This window comes from Nerophis lumbriciformis, linkage group LG27 (assembly GCF_033978685.3).
Source record: "Nerophis lumbriciformis linkage group LG27, RoL_Nlum_v2.1, whole genome shotgun sequence".
Taxonomy (NCBI): Eukaryota; Metazoa; Chordata; class Actinopteri; order Syngnathiformes; family Syngnathidae; genus Nerophis; species Nerophis lumbriciformis.
Window position 1 is genome coordinate 15,761,808 of NC_084574.2, and position 16,884 is coordinate 15,778,691.

The 16,884-nt window shown below is 39.5% G+C and overlaps 35 non-coding genes across 35 annotated transcripts; all 35 read right to left on the reverse strand.

Annotated features, from left to right (window-relative positions):
• Positions 1-260: 260 nt before the first annotated feature.
• On the reverse strand, positions 261-374 carry LOC140680078 (U5 spliceosomal RNA). Its single transcript, XR_012051369.1, has one exon. It is a non-coding gene; the product is annotated as a U5 spliceosomal RNA (small nuclear RNA).
• Positions 375-652: 278 nt separating this feature from the next.
• LOC140680053 (U5 spliceosomal RNA) lies at positions 653-763 on the reverse strand. The gene has a single exon (XR_012051345.1). It is a non-coding gene; the product is annotated as a U5 spliceosomal RNA (small nuclear RNA).
• A 432-nt stretch (positions 764-1,195) lies between these two features.
• On the reverse strand, positions 1,196-1,410 carry LOC140679996 (small nucleolar RNA U3). Its single transcript, XR_012051290.1, has one exon. It is a non-coding gene; the product is annotated as a small nucleolar RNA U3 (small nucleolar RNA).
• Positions 1,411-1,785: 375 nt separating this feature from the next.
• On the reverse strand, positions 1,786-1,898 carry LOC133570360 (U5 spliceosomal RNA). The gene has a single exon (XR_009810133.2). It is a non-coding gene; the product is annotated as a U5 spliceosomal RNA (small nuclear RNA).
• A 260-nt stretch (positions 1,899-2,158) lies between these two features.
• Positions 2,159-2,269, reverse strand: LOC133570372 (U5 spliceosomal RNA). The gene has a single exon (XR_009810144.2). It is a non-coding gene; the product is annotated as a U5 spliceosomal RNA (small nuclear RNA).
• Positions 2,270-2,701: 432 nt separating this feature from the next.
• Positions 2,702-2,916, reverse strand: LOC133570437 (small nucleolar RNA U3). The gene has a single exon (XR_009810204.2). It is a non-coding gene; the product is annotated as a small nucleolar RNA U3 (small nucleolar RNA).
• A 311-nt stretch (positions 2,917-3,227) lies between these two features.
• On the reverse strand, positions 3,228-3,341 carry LOC140680079 (U5 spliceosomal RNA). Its single transcript, XR_012051370.1, has one exon. It is a non-coding gene; the product is annotated as a U5 spliceosomal RNA (small nuclear RNA).
• Positions 3,342-3,619: 278 nt separating this feature from the next.
• Positions 3,620-3,730, reverse strand: LOC140680054 (U5 spliceosomal RNA). Its single transcript, XR_012051346.1, has one exon. It is a non-coding gene; the product is annotated as a U5 spliceosomal RNA (small nuclear RNA).
• Positions 3,731-4,162: 432 nt separating this feature from the next.
• LOC133570427 (small nucleolar RNA U3) lies at positions 4,163-4,377 on the reverse strand. The gene has a single exon (XR_009810194.2). It is a non-coding gene; the product is annotated as a small nucleolar RNA U3 (small nucleolar RNA).
• A 311-nt stretch (positions 4,378-4,688) lies between these two features.
• Positions 4,689-4,802, reverse strand: LOC140680080 (U5 spliceosomal RNA). The gene has a single exon (XR_012051371.1). It is a non-coding gene; the product is annotated as a U5 spliceosomal RNA (small nuclear RNA).
• A 278-nt stretch (positions 4,803-5,080) lies between these two features.
• Positions 5,081-5,191, reverse strand: LOC140680055 (U5 spliceosomal RNA). The gene has a single exon (XR_012051347.1). It is a non-coding gene; the product is annotated as a U5 spliceosomal RNA (small nuclear RNA).
• A 432-nt stretch (positions 5,192-5,623) lies between these two features.
• Positions 5,624-5,838, reverse strand: LOC133570435 (small nucleolar RNA U3). The gene has a single exon (XR_009810202.2). It is a non-coding gene; the product is annotated as a small nucleolar RNA U3 (small nucleolar RNA).
• Positions 5,839-6,213: 375 nt separating this feature from the next.
• On the reverse strand, positions 6,214-6,326 carry LOC133570371 (U5 spliceosomal RNA). Its single transcript, XR_009810143.2, has one exon. It is a non-coding gene; the product is annotated as a U5 spliceosomal RNA (small nuclear RNA).
• A 280-nt stretch (positions 6,327-6,606) lies between these two features.
• LOC133570350 (U5 spliceosomal RNA) lies at positions 6,607-6,719 on the reverse strand. Its single transcript, XR_009810124.1, has one exon. It is a non-coding gene; the product is annotated as a U5 spliceosomal RNA (small nuclear RNA).
• Positions 6,720-6,979: 260 nt separating this feature from the next.
• On the reverse strand, positions 6,980-7,092 carry LOC133570349 (U5 spliceosomal RNA). Its single transcript, XR_009810123.1, has one exon. It is a non-coding gene; the product is annotated as a U5 spliceosomal RNA (small nuclear RNA).
• Positions 7,093-7,522: 430 nt separating this feature from the next.
• LOC140680102 (small nucleolar RNA U3) lies at positions 7,523-7,737 on the reverse strand. The gene has a single exon (XR_012051393.1). It is a non-coding gene; the product is annotated as a small nucleolar RNA U3 (small nucleolar RNA).
• A 311-nt stretch (positions 7,738-8,048) lies between these two features.
• Positions 8,049-8,162, reverse strand: LOC133570393 (U5 spliceosomal RNA). The gene has a single exon (XR_009810162.1). It is a non-coding gene; the product is annotated as a U5 spliceosomal RNA (small nuclear RNA).
• Positions 8,163-8,440: 278 nt separating this feature from the next.
• Positions 8,441-8,551, reverse strand: LOC133570341 (U5 spliceosomal RNA). The gene has a single exon (XR_009810115.2). It is a non-coding gene; the product is annotated as a U5 spliceosomal RNA (small nuclear RNA).
• Positions 8,552-8,983: 432 nt separating this feature from the next.
• On the reverse strand, positions 8,984-9,198 carry LOC133570449 (small nucleolar RNA U3). Its single transcript, XR_009810216.2, has one exon. It is a non-coding gene; the product is annotated as a small nucleolar RNA U3 (small nucleolar RNA).
• A 311-nt stretch (positions 9,199-9,509) lies between these two features.
• LOC140680064 (U5 spliceosomal RNA) lies at positions 9,510-9,623 on the reverse strand. The gene has a single exon (XR_012051356.1). It is a non-coding gene; the product is annotated as a U5 spliceosomal RNA (small nuclear RNA).
• Positions 9,624-9,903: 280 nt separating this feature from the next.
• Positions 9,904-10,016, reverse strand: LOC140680013 (U5 spliceosomal RNA). Its single transcript, XR_012051305.1, has one exon. It is a non-coding gene; the product is annotated as a U5 spliceosomal RNA (small nuclear RNA).
• A 280-nt stretch (positions 10,017-10,296) lies between these two features.
• Positions 10,297-10,409, reverse strand: LOC140680014 (U5 spliceosomal RNA). Its single transcript, XR_012051306.1, has one exon. It is a non-coding gene; the product is annotated as a U5 spliceosomal RNA (small nuclear RNA).
• Positions 10,410-10,688: 279 nt separating this feature from the next.
• LOC140680089 (U5 spliceosomal RNA) lies at positions 10,689-10,800 on the reverse strand. Its single transcript, XR_012051380.1, has one exon. It is a non-coding gene; the product is annotated as a U5 spliceosomal RNA (small nuclear RNA).
• Positions 10,801-11,231: 431 nt separating this feature from the next.
• On the reverse strand, positions 11,232-11,446 carry LOC140680096 (small nucleolar RNA U3). The gene has a single exon (XR_012051387.1). It is a non-coding gene; the product is annotated as a small nucleolar RNA U3 (small nucleolar RNA).
• Positions 11,447-11,785: 339 nt separating this feature from the next.
• On the reverse strand, positions 11,786-11,897 carry LOC140680074 (U5 spliceosomal RNA). Its single transcript, XR_012051365.1, has one exon. It is a non-coding gene; the product is annotated as a U5 spliceosomal RNA (small nuclear RNA).
• A 282-nt stretch (positions 11,898-12,179) lies between these two features.
• LOC140680004 (U5 spliceosomal RNA) lies at positions 12,180-12,292 on the reverse strand. Its single transcript, XR_012051296.1, has one exon. It is a non-coding gene; the product is annotated as a U5 spliceosomal RNA (small nuclear RNA).
• A 430-nt stretch (positions 12,293-12,722) lies between these two features.
• On the reverse strand, positions 12,723-12,937 carry LOC140680105 (small nucleolar RNA U3). The gene has a single exon (XR_012051396.1). It is a non-coding gene; the product is annotated as a small nucleolar RNA U3 (small nucleolar RNA).
• Positions 12,938-13,277: 340 nt separating this feature from the next.
• LOC133570348 (U5 spliceosomal RNA) lies at positions 13,278-13,390 on the reverse strand. Its single transcript, XR_009810122.2, has one exon. It is a non-coding gene; the product is annotated as a U5 spliceosomal RNA (small nuclear RNA).
• Positions 13,391-13,649: 259 nt separating this feature from the next.
• LOC133570373 (U5 spliceosomal RNA) lies at positions 13,650-13,762 on the reverse strand. The gene has a single exon (XR_009810145.2). It is a non-coding gene; the product is annotated as a U5 spliceosomal RNA (small nuclear RNA).
• Positions 13,763-14,192: 430 nt separating this feature from the next.
• LOC140679990 (small nucleolar RNA U3) lies at positions 14,193-14,406 on the reverse strand. Its single transcript, XR_012051284.1, has one exon. It is a non-coding gene; the product is annotated as a small nucleolar RNA U3 (small nucleolar RNA).
• Positions 14,407-14,717: 311 nt separating this feature from the next.
• LOC133570398 (U5 spliceosomal RNA) lies at positions 14,718-14,831 on the reverse strand. The gene has a single exon (XR_009810166.2). It is a non-coding gene; the product is annotated as a U5 spliceosomal RNA (small nuclear RNA).
• A 280-nt stretch (positions 14,832-15,111) lies between these two features.
• LOC140680043 (U5 spliceosomal RNA) lies at positions 15,112-15,224 on the reverse strand. The gene has a single exon (XR_012051335.1). It is a non-coding gene; the product is annotated as a U5 spliceosomal RNA (small nuclear RNA).
• Positions 15,225-15,654: 430 nt separating this feature from the next.
• Positions 15,655-15,869, reverse strand: LOC140679979 (small nucleolar RNA U3). The gene has a single exon (XR_012051273.1). It is a non-coding gene; the product is annotated as a small nucleolar RNA U3 (small nucleolar RNA).
• A 340-nt stretch (positions 15,870-16,209) lies between these two features.
• On the reverse strand, positions 16,210-16,322 carry LOC133570385 (U5 spliceosomal RNA). The gene has a single exon (XR_009810155.2). It is a non-coding gene; the product is annotated as a U5 spliceosomal RNA (small nuclear RNA).
• Positions 16,323-16,582: 260 nt separating this feature from the next.
• On the reverse strand, positions 16,583-16,695 carry LOC140680015 (U5 spliceosomal RNA). The gene has a single exon (XR_012051307.1). It is a non-coding gene; the product is annotated as a U5 spliceosomal RNA (small nuclear RNA).
• Positions 16,696-16,884: the final 189 nt, after the last annotated feature.

Genomic DNA, 16,884 nt, shown 5'->3' on the forward strand with positions numbered 1-16,884 from the left:
CTCACAGGGTGCATTTTGTTGATGTTCAACACATTTTACGGTTTTAAATTTTGAAAAACCAAAACAGTTCAAATAAATTTACTTTCCCCCGATGAAATCAAGTGGATTGTAAAAAGTTCAAAAAGAAAAGCACTGGTCAATTGACCGAGGACCTGAATGTTGGCAAGGAACTTAAAAGTTTTAAATCAGACCGGATCCATTCATTACCGCATGTTTACCACTGGCTGTACCCTTGGTATTGTTGCAACAGTCAACCTATGCTCATTGTTATCACAGGGCATTCAAAAATTTAGTTATACTCTTGTTGTTCCTCCCCACGGAAATCTTTAGTAAAAGGCGAAAGATTTATGCGACTTGAAGAGAAACAAGAGTGTTCTGCAGGCTCAACGTACTTTGGCCGACCCCATTCCCGGCCACACCAAGGTAACACACGGTCAAGGTGACACTTTAGTTAACCAACAACTGACGGTATCCAGGGACATTCACAAGCAATGCTGCAGCACCTTACAAAGGTCCACAGATTTTAAATGACACCGGATCATTTCATTACCACATGTTCACCACTGGCTGTATCCTTTGTATAGTTGCAACTGCACACCTAACATTGCAACAGTCACACTCCACTCATTGTTAATGTTTTCACAGGTAGGCAAGTCCTGCTTTACAGGACATTTAAAAATTTAGTTTTAATCTTGTTGTTCCTCCCCACGGAAATCTTTAGTAAAAGGCGAAAGATTCATGCGACTTGAAGAGAAACAAGAATGATCTGCAGGCTGAACGTACTTTGGCCGACCCCATTCCCAGCCACACCAAGGTAACACACGGTGTCAAGGTGACACTTTAGTTAACCAACAACTGATGGTATCCAGTCACATTCACAAGCAATGCTGCAGCACCTTACAAAGATCCACGGATTTTAGTCAAGTATCATCTCACCTTAGTTTAATGGGCACTACGGGTTCTGGTACTTAGCCAAAAAACAATAGGCATCAGTTTAATTTGTTTTTCTTCTATTTCCAAATATACAAGTTATAACATGTATGGGTTTTTAAGTGCCATGCGGTCGTACGATTTGATGCCACTGTTCATTGGAAGACTAGTCTCCTCATATCCAACTGAGAATGCTTTAATCAAAGAGTAACATTTTAGCAATAAGCCATACATTTTCAAGACTTTCTTATTAAAGATGTAGGTAACCACTCTGAACATATTCCTTCCTTCCTAAACTCATTAAGAAGCAAAGAAAAATCATCAATGACAAAGAACACATGACAGAATCATTATTCTATGTCAGCTTCATGTTCAGGAAGAAACATCTCATCTCATCATCATGGTTAGCAAAACCTTACACTTTAGAAACACATTTCTCAAGACAACATCTTTAGAAATGATCCCTGAAAGTATAGTCTTAACATTCTAACAATTGCTGAGAGGAAGTCATCTGCAAGACTACTGTTTTCACTCACAGGGTGCATTTTGTTGATGTTCAACACATTTTACGGTTTTAAATTTTGAAAAACCAAAACAGTTCAAATAAATTTACTTTCCCCCGATGAAATCAAGTGGATTGTGAAAAGTTCAAAAAGAAAAGCACTGGTCAATTGACCGAGGACCTGAATGTTGGCAAGGAACTTAAAAGTTTTAAATCAGACCGGATCCATTCATTACCGCATGTTTACCACTGGCTGTACCCTTGGTATTGTTGCAACAGTCAACCTGGCTGTACCCTTGGTATTGTTGCAACAGTCAACCTATGCTCATTGTTATTGTTTTCACAGGTAGGCAAGTCCTGCTTTACAGGACATTTAAAAATTTAGTTTTACTCTTGTTGTTCCTCCCCACGGAAATCTTTAGTAAAAGGCGAAAGATTTATGCGACTTGAAGAGAAACAAGAGTGTTCTGCAGGCTCAACGTACTTTGGCCGACCCCATTCCCGGCCACACCAAGGTAACACACGGTTTCAAGGTGACACTTTAGTGAACCAACAACTGATGGTATCCAGGGACATTCACAAGCAATGCTGCAGCACCTTACAAAGGTCCACAGATTTTAAATGACACCGGATCATTTCATTACCACATGTTCACCACTGGCTGTATCCTCTGTATAGTTGCAACAGTCACACTCCACTCGTTGTTATTGTTTTCACAGGTAGGCAAGTCCTGCTTTACAGGACATTTAAAAATTTAGTTTTACTCTTGTTGTTCCTCCCCACGGAAATCTTTAGTAAAAGGCGAAAGATTTATGCGACTTGAAGAGAAACAAGAATGATCTGCAGGCTGAACGTACTTTGGCCGACCCCATTCCCAGCCACACCAAGGTAACACACGGTGTCAAGGTGGCACTTTAGTTAACCAACAACTGATGGTATCCAGTCACATTCACAAGCAATGCTGCAGCACCTTACAAAGATCCACGGATTTTAGTCAAGTATCATCTCACCTTAGTTTAATGGGCACTACGGGTTCTGGTACTTAGCCAAAAAACAATAGGCATCAGTTTAATTTGTTTTTCTTCTATTTCCAAATATACAAGTTATAACATGTATGGGTTTTTAAGTGCCATGCGGTCGTACGATTTGTTGCCACTGTTCATTGGAAGACTAGTCTCCTCAAATCCAACTGAGAATGCTTTAATCAAAGAGTAACATTTTAGCAATAAGCCATACATTTTCAAGACTTTCTTATTAAAGATGTAGGTAACCACTCTGAACATATTCCTTCCTTCCTAACCTCATTAAGAAGCAAAGAACAATCATCAATGACAAAGAACACATGACAGAATCATTATTCTATGTCAGCTTCATGTTCTGGAAGAAACATCTCATCTCATCATCATGGTTAGCAAAACCTTACACTTTAGAAACACATTTCTCAAGACAAAATCTTTAGAAATGATCCCTGAAAGTATAGTCTTAACATTTTAACAATTGCTGAGAGGAAGTCATCTGCAAGACTACTGTTTTCACTCACAGGGTGCATTTTGTTGATGTTCAACACATTTTACGGTTTTAAATTTTGAAAAACCAAAACAGTTCAAATAAATTTACTTTCCCCCGATAAAATCAAGTGGATTGTAAAAAGTTCAAAAAGAAAAGCACTGGTCAATTGACCGAGGACCTGAATGTTGGCAAGGAACTTAAAAGTTTTAAATCAGACCGGATCCATTCATTACCGCATGTTTACCACTGGCTGTACCCTTGGTATTGTTGCAACAGTCAACCTATGCTCATTGTTATCACAGGGCATTCAAAAATTTAGTTATACTCTTGTTGTTCCTCCCCACGGAAATCTTTAGTAAAAGGCGAAAGATTTATGCGACTTGAAGAGAAACAAGAGTGTTCTGCAGGCTCAACGTACTTTGGCCGACCCCATTCCCGGCCACACCAAGGTAACACACGGTCAAGGTGACACTTTAGTTAACCAACAACTGACGGTATCCAGGGACATTCACAAGCAATGCTGCAGCACCTTACAAAGGTCCACAGATTTTAAATGACACCGGATCATTTCATTACCACATGTTCACCACTGGCTGTATCCTTTGTATAGTTGCAACTGCACACCTAACATTGCAACAGTCACACTCCACTCATTGTTAATGTTTTCACAGGTAGGCAAGTCCTGCTTTACAGGACATTTAAAAATTTAGTTTTAATCTTGTTGTTCCTCCCCACGGAAATCTTTAGTAAAAGGCGAAAGATTCATGCGACTTGAAGAGAAACAAGAATGATCTGCAGGCTGAACGTACTTTGGCCGACCCCATTCCCAGCCACACCAAGGTAACACACGGTGTCAAGGTGACACTTTAGTTAACCAACAACTGATGGTATCCAGTCACATTCACAAGCAATGCTGCAGCACCTTACAAAGATCCACGGATTTTAGTCAAGTATCATCTCACCTTAGTTTAATGGGCACTACGGGTTCTGGTACTTAGCCAAAAAACAATAGGCATCAGTTTAATTTGTTTTTGTTCTATTTCCAAATATACAAGTTATAACATGAATGGGTTTTTAAGTGCCATGCGGTCGTACGATTTGTTGCCACTGTTCATTGGAAGACTAGTCTCCTCATAACCAACTGAGAATGCTTTAATCAAAGAGTAACATTTTAGCAATAAGCCATACATTTTCAAGACTTTCTTATTAAAGATGCAGGTAACCACTCTGAACATATTCCTTCCTTCCTAACCTCATTAAGAAGCAAAGAACAATCATCAATGACAAAGAACACATGACAGAATCATTATTCTATGTCAGCTTCATGTTCAGGAAGAAACATCTCATCTCATCATCATGGTTAGCAAAACCTTACACTTTAGAAACACATTTCTCAAGACAACATCTTTAGAAATGATCCCTGAAAGTATAGTCTTAACATTCTAACAATTGCTGAGAGGAAGTCATCTGCAAGACTACTGTTTTCACTCACAGGGTGCATTTTGTTGATGTTCAACACATTTTACGGTTTTAAATTTTGAAAAACCAAAACAGTTCAAATAAATTTACTTTCCCCCGATGAAATCAAGTGGATTGTAAAAAGTTCAAAAAGAAAAGCACTGGTCAATTGACCGAGGACCTGAATGTTGGCAAGGAACTTAAAAGTTTTAAATCAGACCGGATCCATTCATTACCGCATGTTTACCACTGGCTGTACCCTTGGTATTGTTGCAACAGTCAACCTATGCTCATTGTTATCACAGGGCATTCAAAAATTTAGTTATACTCTTGTTGTTCCTCCCCACGGAAATCTTTAGTAAAAGGCGAAAGATTTATGCGACTTGAAGAGAAACAAGAGTGTTCTGCAGGCTCAACGTACTTTGGCCGACCCCATTCCCGGCCACACCAAGGTAACACACGGTCAAGGTGACACTTTAGTTAACCAACAACTGACGGTATCCAGGGACATTCACAAGCAATGCTGCAGCACCTTACAAAGGTCCACAGATTTTAAATGACACCGGATCATTTCATTACCACATGTTCACCACTGGCTGTATCCTTTGTATAGTTGCAACTGCACACCTAACATTGCAACAGTCACACTCCACTCATTGTTAATGTTTTCACAGGTAGGCAAGTCCTGCTTTACAGGACATTTAAAAATTTAGTTTTAATCTTGTTGTTCCTCCCCACGGAAATCTTTAGTAAAAGGCGAAAGATTCATGCGACTTGAAGAGAAACAAGAATGATCTGCAGGCTGAACGTACTTTGGCCGACCCCATTCCCAGCCACACCAAGGTAACACACGGTGTCAAGGTGACACTTTAGTTAACCAACAACTGATGGTATCCAGTCACATTCACAAGCAATGCTGCAGCACCTTACAAAGATCCACGGATTTTAGTCAAGTATCATCTCACCTTAGTTTAATGGGCACTACGGGTTCTGGTACTTAGCCAAAAAACAATAGGCATCAGTTTAATTTGTTTTTCTTCTATTTCCAAATATACAAGTTATAACATGTATGGGTTTTTAAGTGCCATGCGGTCGTACGATTTGATGCCACTGTTCATTGGAAGACTAGTCTCCTCATATCCAACTGAGAATGCTTTAATCAAAGAGTAACATTTTAGCAATAAGCCATACATTTTCAAGACTTTCTTATTAAAGATGTAGGTAACCACTCTGAACATATTCCTTCCTTCCTAAACTCATTAAGAAGCAAAGAAAAATCATCAATGACAAAGAACACATGACAGAATCATTATTCTATGTCAGCTTCATGTTCAGGAAGAAACATCTCATCTCATCATCATGGTTAGCAAAACCTTACACTTTAGAAACACATTTCTCAAGACAACATCTTTAGAAATGATCCCTGAAAGTATAGTCTTAACATTCTAACAATTGCTGAGAGGAAGTCATCTGCAAGACTACTGTTTTCACTCACAGGGTGCATTTTGTTGATGTTCAACACATTTTACGGTTTTAAATTTTGAAAAACCAAAACAGTTCAAATAAATTTACTTTCCCCCGATGAAATCAAGTGGATTGTGAAAAGTTCAAAAAGAAAAGCACTGGTCAATTGACCGAGGACCTGAATGTTGGCAAGGAACTTAAAAGTTTTAAATCAGACCGGATCCATTCATTACCGCATGTTTACCACTGGCTGTACCCTTGGTATTGTTGCAACAGTCAACCTGGCTGTACCCTTGGTATTGTTGCAACAGTCAACCTATGCTCATTGTTATTGTTTTCACAGGTAGGCAAGTCCTGCTTTACAGGACATTTAAAAATTTAGTTTTACTCTTGTTGTTCCTCCCCACGGAAATCTTTAGTAAAAGGCGAAAGATTTATGCGACTTGAAGAGAAACAAGAGTGATCTGCAGGCCGAACGTACTTTGGCCGACCCCATTCCCGGCCACACCAAGGTAACACACGGTTTCATGGGGACACTTTAGTTAACCAACAACTGATGGTATCCAGGGACATTCACAAGCAATGCTGCAGCACCTTACAAAGGTCCACAGATTTTAAATGACACCGGATCATTTCATTACCACATGTTCACCACTGGCTGTATCCTTTGTATAGTTGCAACTGCACACCTAACATTGCAACAGTCACACTCCACTCATTGTTAATGTTTTCACAGGTAGGCAAGTCCTGCTTTACAGGACATTTAAAAATTTAGTTTTACTCTTGTTGTTCCTCCCCACGGAAATCTTTAGTAAAAGGCGAAAGATTTATGCGACTTGAAGAGAAACAAGAGTGATCTGCAGGCTGAACATCCTTTGGCCGACCCCATTCCCAGCCACACCAAGGTAACACACGGTTTCAAGGTGACACTTTAGTTAACCAACAACTGATGGTATCCAGGGACATTCACAAGCAATGCTGCAGCACCTTACAAAGGTCCACAGATTTTAAATGACACCGGATCATTTCATTACCACATGTTCACCACTGGCTGTATCCTTTGTATAGTTGCAACAGTCACACTCCACTCATTGTTAATGTTTTCACAGGTAGGCAAGTCCTGCTTTACAGGACATTTAAAAATTTAGTTTTACTCTTGTTGTTCCTCCCCACGGAAATCTTTAGTAAAAGGCGAAAGATTTATGCGACTTGAAGAGAAACAAGAGTGATCTGCAGGCTGAACATACTTTGGCCGACCCCATTCCCAGCCACACCAAGGTAACACACGGTTTCAAGGTGACACTTTAGTTAACCAACAACTGATGGTATCCAGTCACATTCACAAGCAATGCTGCAGCACCTTACAAAGATCCACGGATTTTAGTCAAGTATCATCTCACCTTAGTTTAATGGGCACTACGGGTTCTGGTACTTAGCCAAAAAACAATAGGCATCAGTTTAATTTGTTTTTGTTCTATTTCCAAATATACAAGTTATAACATGAATGGGTTTTTAAGTGCCATGCGGTCGTACGATTTGTTGCCACTGTTCATTGGAAGACTAGTCTCCTCATAACCAACTGAGAATGCTTTAATCAAAGAGTAACATTTTAGCAATAAGCCATACATTTTCAAGACTTTCTTATTAAAGATGCAGGTAACCACTCTGAACATATTCCTTCCTTCCTAACCTCATTAAGAAGCAAAGAACAGTCATCAATGACAAAGAACACATGACAGAATCATTATTCTATGTCAGCTTCATGTTCAGGAAGAAACATCTCATCTCATCATCATGGTTAGCAAAACCTTACACTTTAGAAACACATTTCTCAAGACAACATCTTTAGAAATGATCCCTGAAAGTATAGTCTTAACATTCTAACAATTGCTGAGAGGAAGTCATCTGCAAGACTACTGTTTTCACTCACAGGGTGCATTTTGTTGATGTTCAACACATTTTACGGTTTTAAATTTTGAAAAACCAAAACAGTTCAAATAAATTTACTTTCCCCCGATGAAATCAAGTGGATTGTAAAAAGTTCAAAAAGAAAAGCACTGGTCAATTGACCGAGGACCTGAATGTTGGCAAGGAACTTAAAAGTTTTAAATCAGACCGGATCCATTCATTACCGCATGTTTACCACTGGCTGTACCCTTGGTATTGTTGCAACAGTCAACCTATGCTCATTGTTATCACAGGGCATTCAAAAATTTAGTTATACTCTTGTTGTTCCTCCCCACGGAAATCTTTAGTAAAAGGCGAAAGATTTATGCGACTTGAAGAGAAACAAGAGTGTTCTGCAGGCTCAACGTACTTTGGCCGACCCCATTCCCGGCCACACCAAGGTAACACACGGTCAAGGTGACACTTTAGTTAACCAACAACTGACGGTATCCAGGGACATTCACAAGCAATGCTGCAGCACCTTACAAAGGTCCACAGATTTTAAATGACACCGGATCATTTCATTACCACATGTTCACCACTGGCTGTATCCTTTGTATAGTTGCAACTGCACACCTAACATTGCAACAGTCACATTCCACTCATTGTTAATGTTTTCACAGGTAGGCAAGTCCTGCTTTACAGGACATTTAAAAATTTAGTTTTAATCTTGTTGTTCCTCCCCACGGAAATCTTTAGTAAAAAGCGAAAGATTTATGCGACTTGAAGAGAAACAAGAGTGATCTGCAGGCTGAACATACTTTGGCCGACCCCATTCCCAGCCACACCAAGGTAACACTCGGTTTCAAGGTGACACTTTAGTTAACCAACAACTGATGGTATCCAGTCACATTCACAAGCAATGCTGCAGCACCTTACAAAGATCCACGGATTTTAGCCAAGTATCATCTCACCTTAGTTTAATGGGCACTACGGGTTCTGGTACTTAGCCAAAAAACAATAGGCATCAGTTTAATTTGTTTTTGTTCTATTTCCAAATATACAAGTTATAACATGAATGGGTTTTTAAGTGCCATGCGGTCGTACGATTTGTTGCCACTGTTCATTGGAAGACTAGTCTCCTCATAACCAACTGAGAATGCTTTAATCAAAGAGTAACATTTTAGCAATAAGCCATACATTTTCAAGACTTTCTTATTAAAGATGCAGGTAACCACTCTGAACATATTCCTTCCTTCCTAACCTCATTAAGAAGCAAAGAACAATCATCAATGACAAAGAACACATGACAGAATCATTATTCTATGTCAGCTTCATGTTCAGGAAGAAACATCTCATCTCATCATCATGGTTAGCAAAACCTTACACTTTAGAAACACATTTCTCAAGACAACATCTTTAGAAATGATCCCTGAAAGTATAGTCTTAACATTCTAACAATTGTTGAGAGGAAGTCATCTGCAAGACTACTGTTTTCACTCACAGGGTGCATTTTGTTGATGTTCAACACATTTTACGGTTTTAAATTTTGAAAAACCAAAACAGTTCAAATAAATTTACTTTCCCCCGATGAAATCAAGTGGATTGTAAAAAGTTCAAAAAGAAAAGCACTGGTCAATTGACCGAGGACCTGAATGTTGGCAAGGAACTTAAAAGTTTTAAATCAGACCGGATCTATTCATTACCGCATGTTTACCACTGGCTGTACCCTTGGTATTGTTGCAACAGTCAACCTATGCTCATTGTTATCACAAGGCATTCAAAAATTTAGTTATACTCTTGTTGTTCCTCCCCACGGAAATCTTTAGTAAAAGGCAAAAGATTTATGCGACTTGAAGAGAAACAAGAGTGTTCTGCAGGCTCGACGTACTTTGGCCGACCCCATTCCCGGCCACACCAAGGTAACACACGGTTTCAAGGTGACACTTTAGTTAACCAACAACTGATGGTATCCAGGGACATTCACAAGCAATGCTGCAGCACCTTACAAAGGTCCACAGATTTTAAATGGCACCGGATCATTTCATTACCACATGTTCACCACTGGCTGTATCCTTTGTATAGTTGCAACTGCACACCTAACATTGCAACAGTCACACTCCACTCATTGTTAATGTTTTCACAGGTAGGCAAGTCCTGCTTTACAGGACATTTAAAAATTTAGTTTTACTCTTGTTGTTCCTCCCCACGGAAATCTTTAGTAAAAGGCGAAAGATTTATGCGACTTGAAGAGAAACAAGAGTGATCTGCAGGCTGAACATACTTTGGCCGACCCCATTCCCAGCCACACCAAGGTAACACACGGTTTCAAGGTGACACTTTAGTTAACCAACAACTGATGGTATCCAGGGACATTCACAAGCAATGCTGCAGCACCTTACAAAGGTCCACAGATTTTAAATGACACCGGATCATTTCATTACCACATGTTCACCACTGGCTGTATCCTTTGTATAGTTGCAACTGCACACCTAACATTGCAACAGTCACACTCCACTCATTGTTAATGTTTTCACAGGTAGGCAAGTCCTGCTTTACAGGACATTTAAAAATTTAGTTTTACTCTTGTTGTTCCTCCCCACGGAAATCTTTAGTAAAAGGCGAAAGATTTATGCGACTTGAAGAGAAACAAGAGTGATCTGCAGGCTGAACATACTTTGGCCGACCCCATTCCCAGCCACACCAAGGTAACACACGGTTTCAAGGTGACACTTTAGTTAACCAACAACTGATGGTATCCAGGGACATTCACAAGCAATGCTGCAGCACCTTACAAAGGTCCACAGATTTCAAATGACACCGGATCCTTTCATTACCACATGTTTACCACTGGCTGTATCCTTTGTATAGTTGCAACTGCACACCTAACATTACAACAGTCACACTCCACTCGTTGTTATTGTTTTCACAGGTAGGCAAGTCCTGCTTTACAGGACATTTAAAAAATTAGTTTTACTCTTGTTGCTCCTCCCCACGGAAATCTTTAGTAAAAGGCGAAAGATGTATGCGACTTGAAGAGAAACAAGAGTGATCTGCAGGCTGAACATACTTTGGCCGACCCCATTCCCGGCCACACCAAGGTAACACACGGTTTCAAGGTGACACTTTAGTTAACCAACAACTGATGGTATCCAGTCACATTCACAAGCAATGCTGCAGCACCTTACAAAGATCCACGGATTTTAGTCAAGTATCATCTCACCTTAGTTTAATGGGCACTACGGGTTCTGGTACTTAGCCAAAAAACAATAGGCATCAGTTTAATTTGTTTTCCTTCTATTTCCAAATGTACAAGTCATAACATGTATGGGTTTTAAGTGCCATGCGGTCGTACGATTTGTTGCCACTGTTCATTGGAAGACTAGTCTCCTCATATCCAACTGAGAATGCTTTAATCAAAGAGTAACAGTTTAGCAATAAGCCATACATTTTCAAGACTTTCTTATTAAAGATGTAGGTAACCACTCTGAACATATTCCTTCCTTCCTAACCTCATTAAGAAGCAAAGAACAATCATCAATGACAAAGAACACATGACTGAATCATTATTCTATGTCAGCTTCATGTTCAGGAAGAAACATCTCATCTCATCATCATGGTTAGCAAAACCTTACACTTTAGAAACACATTTCTCAAGACAAAATCTTTAGAAATGATCCCTGAAAGTATAGTCTTAACATTCTAACAATTGCTGAGAGGAAGTCATCTGCAAGACTACTGTTTTCACTCACAGGGTGGATTTTGTTGATGTTCAACACATTTTACGGTTTTAAATTTTGAAAAACCAAAACAGTTCAAATAAATATACTTTCCCCCGTTGAAATCAAGTGGATTGTAAAAAGTTCAAAAAGAAAAGCACTGGTCAATTGACCGAGGACCTGAATGTTGGCAAGGAACTTAAAAGTTTTAAATCAGACCGGATCCATTCATTACCGCATGTTTACCACTGGCTGTACCCTTGGTATTGTTGCAACAGTCAACCTATGCTCATTGTTATTGTTTTCACAGGTAGGCAAGTCCTGCTTTAGAGGACATTTAAAAATTTAGTTTTACTCTTGTTGTTCCTCCCCACGGAAATCTTTAGTAAAAGGCGAAAGATTTACGCGACTTGAAGAGAAACAAGAGTGATCTGCAGGCCGAACGTACTTTGGCCGACCCCATTTCCGGCCACACCAAGGTAACACACGGTTTCAAGGTGACACTTTAGTTAACCAACAACTGATGGTATCCAGGGACATTCACAAGCAATGCTGCAGCACCTTACAAAGGTCCACAGATTTCAAATGACACCGGATCCTTTCATTACCACATATTTACCACTGGCTGTATCCTTTGTATAGGTACAACTGCACACCTAACATTACAACGGTCACACTCCACTCATTGTTATTGTTTTCACAGATAGGCAAGTCCTGCTTTACAGGGCATTCAAAAATTTAGTTTTACTCTTGTTGTTCCTCCCCACGGAAATCTTTAGTAAAAGGCGAAAGATTTATGCGACTTGAAGAGAAACAAGAGTGATCTGCAGGCTGAACATACTTTGGCCGACCCTATTCCCGGCCACACCAAGGTAACACACGGTTTCAAGGTGACACTTTAGTTAACCAACAACTGATGGTATCCAGTCACATTCACAAGCAATGCTGCAGCACCTTACAAAGATCCACGGATTTTAGTCAAGTATCATCTCACCTTAGTTTAATGGGCACTACGGGTTCTGGTACTTAGCCAAAAAACAATAGGTATCAGTTTAATTTGTTTTTCTTCTATTTCCAAATGTACAAGTTATAACATGTATGGGTTTTTAAGTGCCATGCGGTCGTACGATTTGTTGCCACTGTTCATTGGAAGACTAGTCTCCTCAAATCCAACTGAGAATGCTTTAATCAAAGAGTAACATTTTAGCAATAAGCCATACATTTTCAAGACTTTCTTATTAAAGATGTAGGTAACCACTCTGAACATATTCCTTCCTTCCTAACCTCATTAAGAAGCAAAGAACAATCATCAATGACAAAGAACACATGACAGAATCATTATTCTATGTCAGCTTCATGTTCAGGAAGAAACATCTCATCTCATCATCATGGTTAGCAAAACCTTACACTTTAGAAACACATTTCTCAAGACAACATCTTTAGAAATGATCCCTGAAAGTATAGTCTTAACATTCTAACAATTGCTGAGAGGAAGTCATCTGCAAGACTACTGTGTTCACTCACAGGGTGCATTTTGTTGACGTTCAACACATTTTACGGTTTTAAATTTTGGAAAACCAAAACAGTTCAAATAAATTTACTTTCCCCCGATGAAATCAAGTGGATTGTAAAAAGTTCAAAAAGAAAAGCACTGGTCAATTGACCGAGGACCTGAATGTTGGCAAGGAACTTAAAAGTTTCAAATCAGACCGGATCCATTCATTACCGCATGTTTACCACTGGCTGTACCCTTGGTATTGTTGCAACAGTCAACCTATGCTCATTGTTATTGTTTTCACAGGTAGGCAAGTCCTGCTTTACAGGACATTTAAAAATTTAGTTTTACTCTTGTTGTTCCTCCCCACGGAAATCTTTAGTAAAAGGCGAAAGATTTATGCGACTTGAAGAGAAACAAGAGTGATCTGCAGGCCGAACGTACTTTGGGCGACCCATTCCCACACCAAGGTAACACACGGTTTCAAGGTGACACTTTAGTTAACCAACAACTGATGGTATCCAGGGACATTCACAAGCAATGCTGCAGCACCTTACAAAGGTACACCGGATCATTTCATTACCACATGTTCACCACTGGCTGTATCCTTTGTATAGTTGCAACTGCACACCTAACATTGCAACAGTCACACTCCACTCATTGTTAATGTTTTCACAGGTAGGCAAGTCCTGCTTTACAGGACATTTAAAAATTTAGTTTTACTCTTGTTGTTCCTCCCCACAGAAATCTTCAGTAAAAGGCGAAAGATTTATGCGACTTGAAGAGAAACAAGAGTGATCTGCAGGCTGAACATACTTTGGCCGACCCCATTCCCGGCCACACCAAGGTAACACACGGTTTCAAGGTGACACTTTAGTTAACCAACAACTGATGGTATCCAGTCACATTCACAAGCAATGCTGCAGCACCTTACAAAGATCCACGGATTTTAGTCAAGTATCATCTCACCTTAGTTTAATGGGCACTACGGGTTCTGGTACTTAGCCAAAAAACAATAGGCATCAGTTTAATTTGTTTTTCTTCTATTTCCAAATGTACAAGTTATAACATGTATGGGTTTTTAAGTGCCATGCGGTCGTACGATTTGTTGCCACTGTTCATTGGAAGACTAGTCTCCTCAAATCCAACTGAGAATGCTTTAATCAAAGAGTAACATTTTAGCAATAAGCCATACATTTTCAAGACTTTCTTATTAAAGATGTAGGTAACCACTCTGAACATATTCCTTCCTTCCTAACCTCATTAAGAAGCAAAGAACAATCATCAATGACAAAGAACACATGACAGAATCATTATTCTATGTCAGCTTCATGTTCAGGAAGAAACATCTCATCTCATCATCATGGTTAGCAAAACCTTACACTTTAGAACACATTTCTCAAGACAACATCTTTAGAAATTATCCCTGAAAGTATAGTCTTAACATTCTAACAATTGCTGAGAGGAAGTCATCTGCAAGACTACTGTTTTCACTCACAGGGTGCATTTTGTTGATGTTCAACACATTTTACGGTTTTAAATTTTGAAAAACCAAAACAGTTCAAATAAATTTACTTTCCCCCGATGAAATCAAGTGGATTGTAAAAAGTTCAAAAAGAAAAGCACTGGTCAATTGACCGAGGACCTGAATGTTGGCAAGGAACTTAAAAGTTTTAAATCAGACCGGATCCATTCATTACCGCATGTTTACCACTGGCTGTACCCTTGGTATTGTTGCAACAGTCAACCTATGCTCATTGCTATCACAAGGCATTCAAAAATTTAGTTATACTCTTGTTGTTCCTCCCCACGGAAATCTTTAGTAAAAGGCGAAAGATTTATGCGACTTGAAGAGAAACAAGAGTGTTCTGCAGGCTCAACGTACTTTGGCCGACCCCATTCCCGGCCACACCAAGGTAACACACGGTTTCAAGGTGACACTTTAGTTAACCAACAACTGATGGTATCCAGGGACATTCACAAGCAATGCTGCAGCACCTTACAAAGGTCCACAGATTTTAAATGACACCGGATCATTTCATTACCACATGTTCACCACTGGCTGTATCCTTTGTATAGTTGCAACTGCACACCTAACATTGCAACAGTCACACTCCACTCATTGTTAATGTTTTCACAGGTAGGGAAGTCCTGCTTTACAGGACATTTAAAAATTTAGTTTTACTCTTGTTGTTCCTCCCCACGGAAATCTTTAGTAAAAGGCGAAAGATTTATGCGGCTTGAAGAGAAACAAGAGTGATCTGCAGGCTGAACATACTTTGGCCGACCCCATTCCCAGCCACACCAAGGTAACACACGGTTTCAAGGTGACACTTTAGTTAACCAACAACTGATGGTATCCAGTCACATTCACAAGCAATGCTGCAGCACCTTACAAAGATCCACGGATTTTAGTCAAGTATCATCTCACCTTAGTTTAATGGGCACTACGGGTTCTGGTACTTAGCCAAAAAACAAAAGGCATCAGTTTAATTTGTTTTTCTTCTATTTCCAAATATACAAGTTATAACATGTATGGGTTTTTAAGTGCCATGCGGTCGTACGATTTGTTGCCACTGTTCATTGGAAGACTAGTCTCCTCATATCCAACTGAGAATGCTTTAATCAAAGAGTAACATTTTAGCAATAAGCCATACATTTTCAAGACTTTCTTATTAAAGATGCAGGTAACCACTCTGAACATATTCCTTCCTTCCTAAACTCATTAAGAAGCAAAGAACAATCATCAATGACAAAGAACACATGACAGAATCATTATTCTATGTCAGCTTCATGTTCAGGAAGAAACATCTCATCTCATCATCATGGTTAGCAAAACCTTACACTTTAGAAACACATTTCTCAAGACAACATCTTTAGAAATGATCCCTGAAAGTATAGTCTTAACATTCTAACAATTGCTGAGAGGAAGTCATCTGCAAGACTACTGTTTTCACTCACAGGGTGCATTTTGTTGATGTTCAACACATTTTACGGTTTTAAATTTTGAAAAACCAAAACAGTTCAAATAAATTTACTTTCCCCCGATAAAATCAAGTGGATTGTAAAAAGTTCAAAAAGAAAAGCACTGGTCAATTGACCGAGGACCTGAATGTTGGCAAGGAACTTAAAAGTTTTAAATCAGACCGGATCCATTCATTACCGCATGTTTACCACTGGCTGTACCCTTGGTATTGTTGCAACAGTCAACCTATGCTCATTGTTATTGTTTTCACAGGTAGGCAAGTCCTGCTTTACAGGACATTTAAAAATTTAGTTTTACTCTTGTTGTTCCTCCCCACGGAAATCTTTAGTAAAAGGCGAATGATTTATGCGACTTGAAGAGAAACAAGAGTGATCTGCAGGCCGAACGTACTTTGGCCGACCCCATTCCCGGCCACACCAAGGTAACACACGGTTTCATGGTGACACTTTAGTTAACCAACAACTGATGGTATCCAGGGACATTCACAAGCAATGCTGCAGCACCTTACAAAGGTCCACAGATTTTAAATGACACCGGATCATTTCATTACCACATGTTCACCACTGGCTGTATCCTTTGTATAGTTGCAACAGTCACACTCCACTCATTGTTAATGTTTTCACAGGTAGGCAAGTCCTGCTTTACAGGACATTTAAAAATTTAGTTTTACTCTTGTTGTTCCTCCCCACGGAAATCTTTAGTAAAAGGCGAAAGATTTATGCGACTTGAAGAGAAACAAGAGTGATCTGCAGGCTGAACATACTTTGGCCGACCCCATTCCCAGCCACACCAAGGTAACACACGGTTTCAAGGTGACACTTTAGTTAACCAACAACTGATGGTATCCAGTCACATTCACAAGCAATGCTGCAGCACCTTACAAAGATCCACGGATTTTAGTCAAGTATCATCTCACCTTAGTTTAATGGGCACT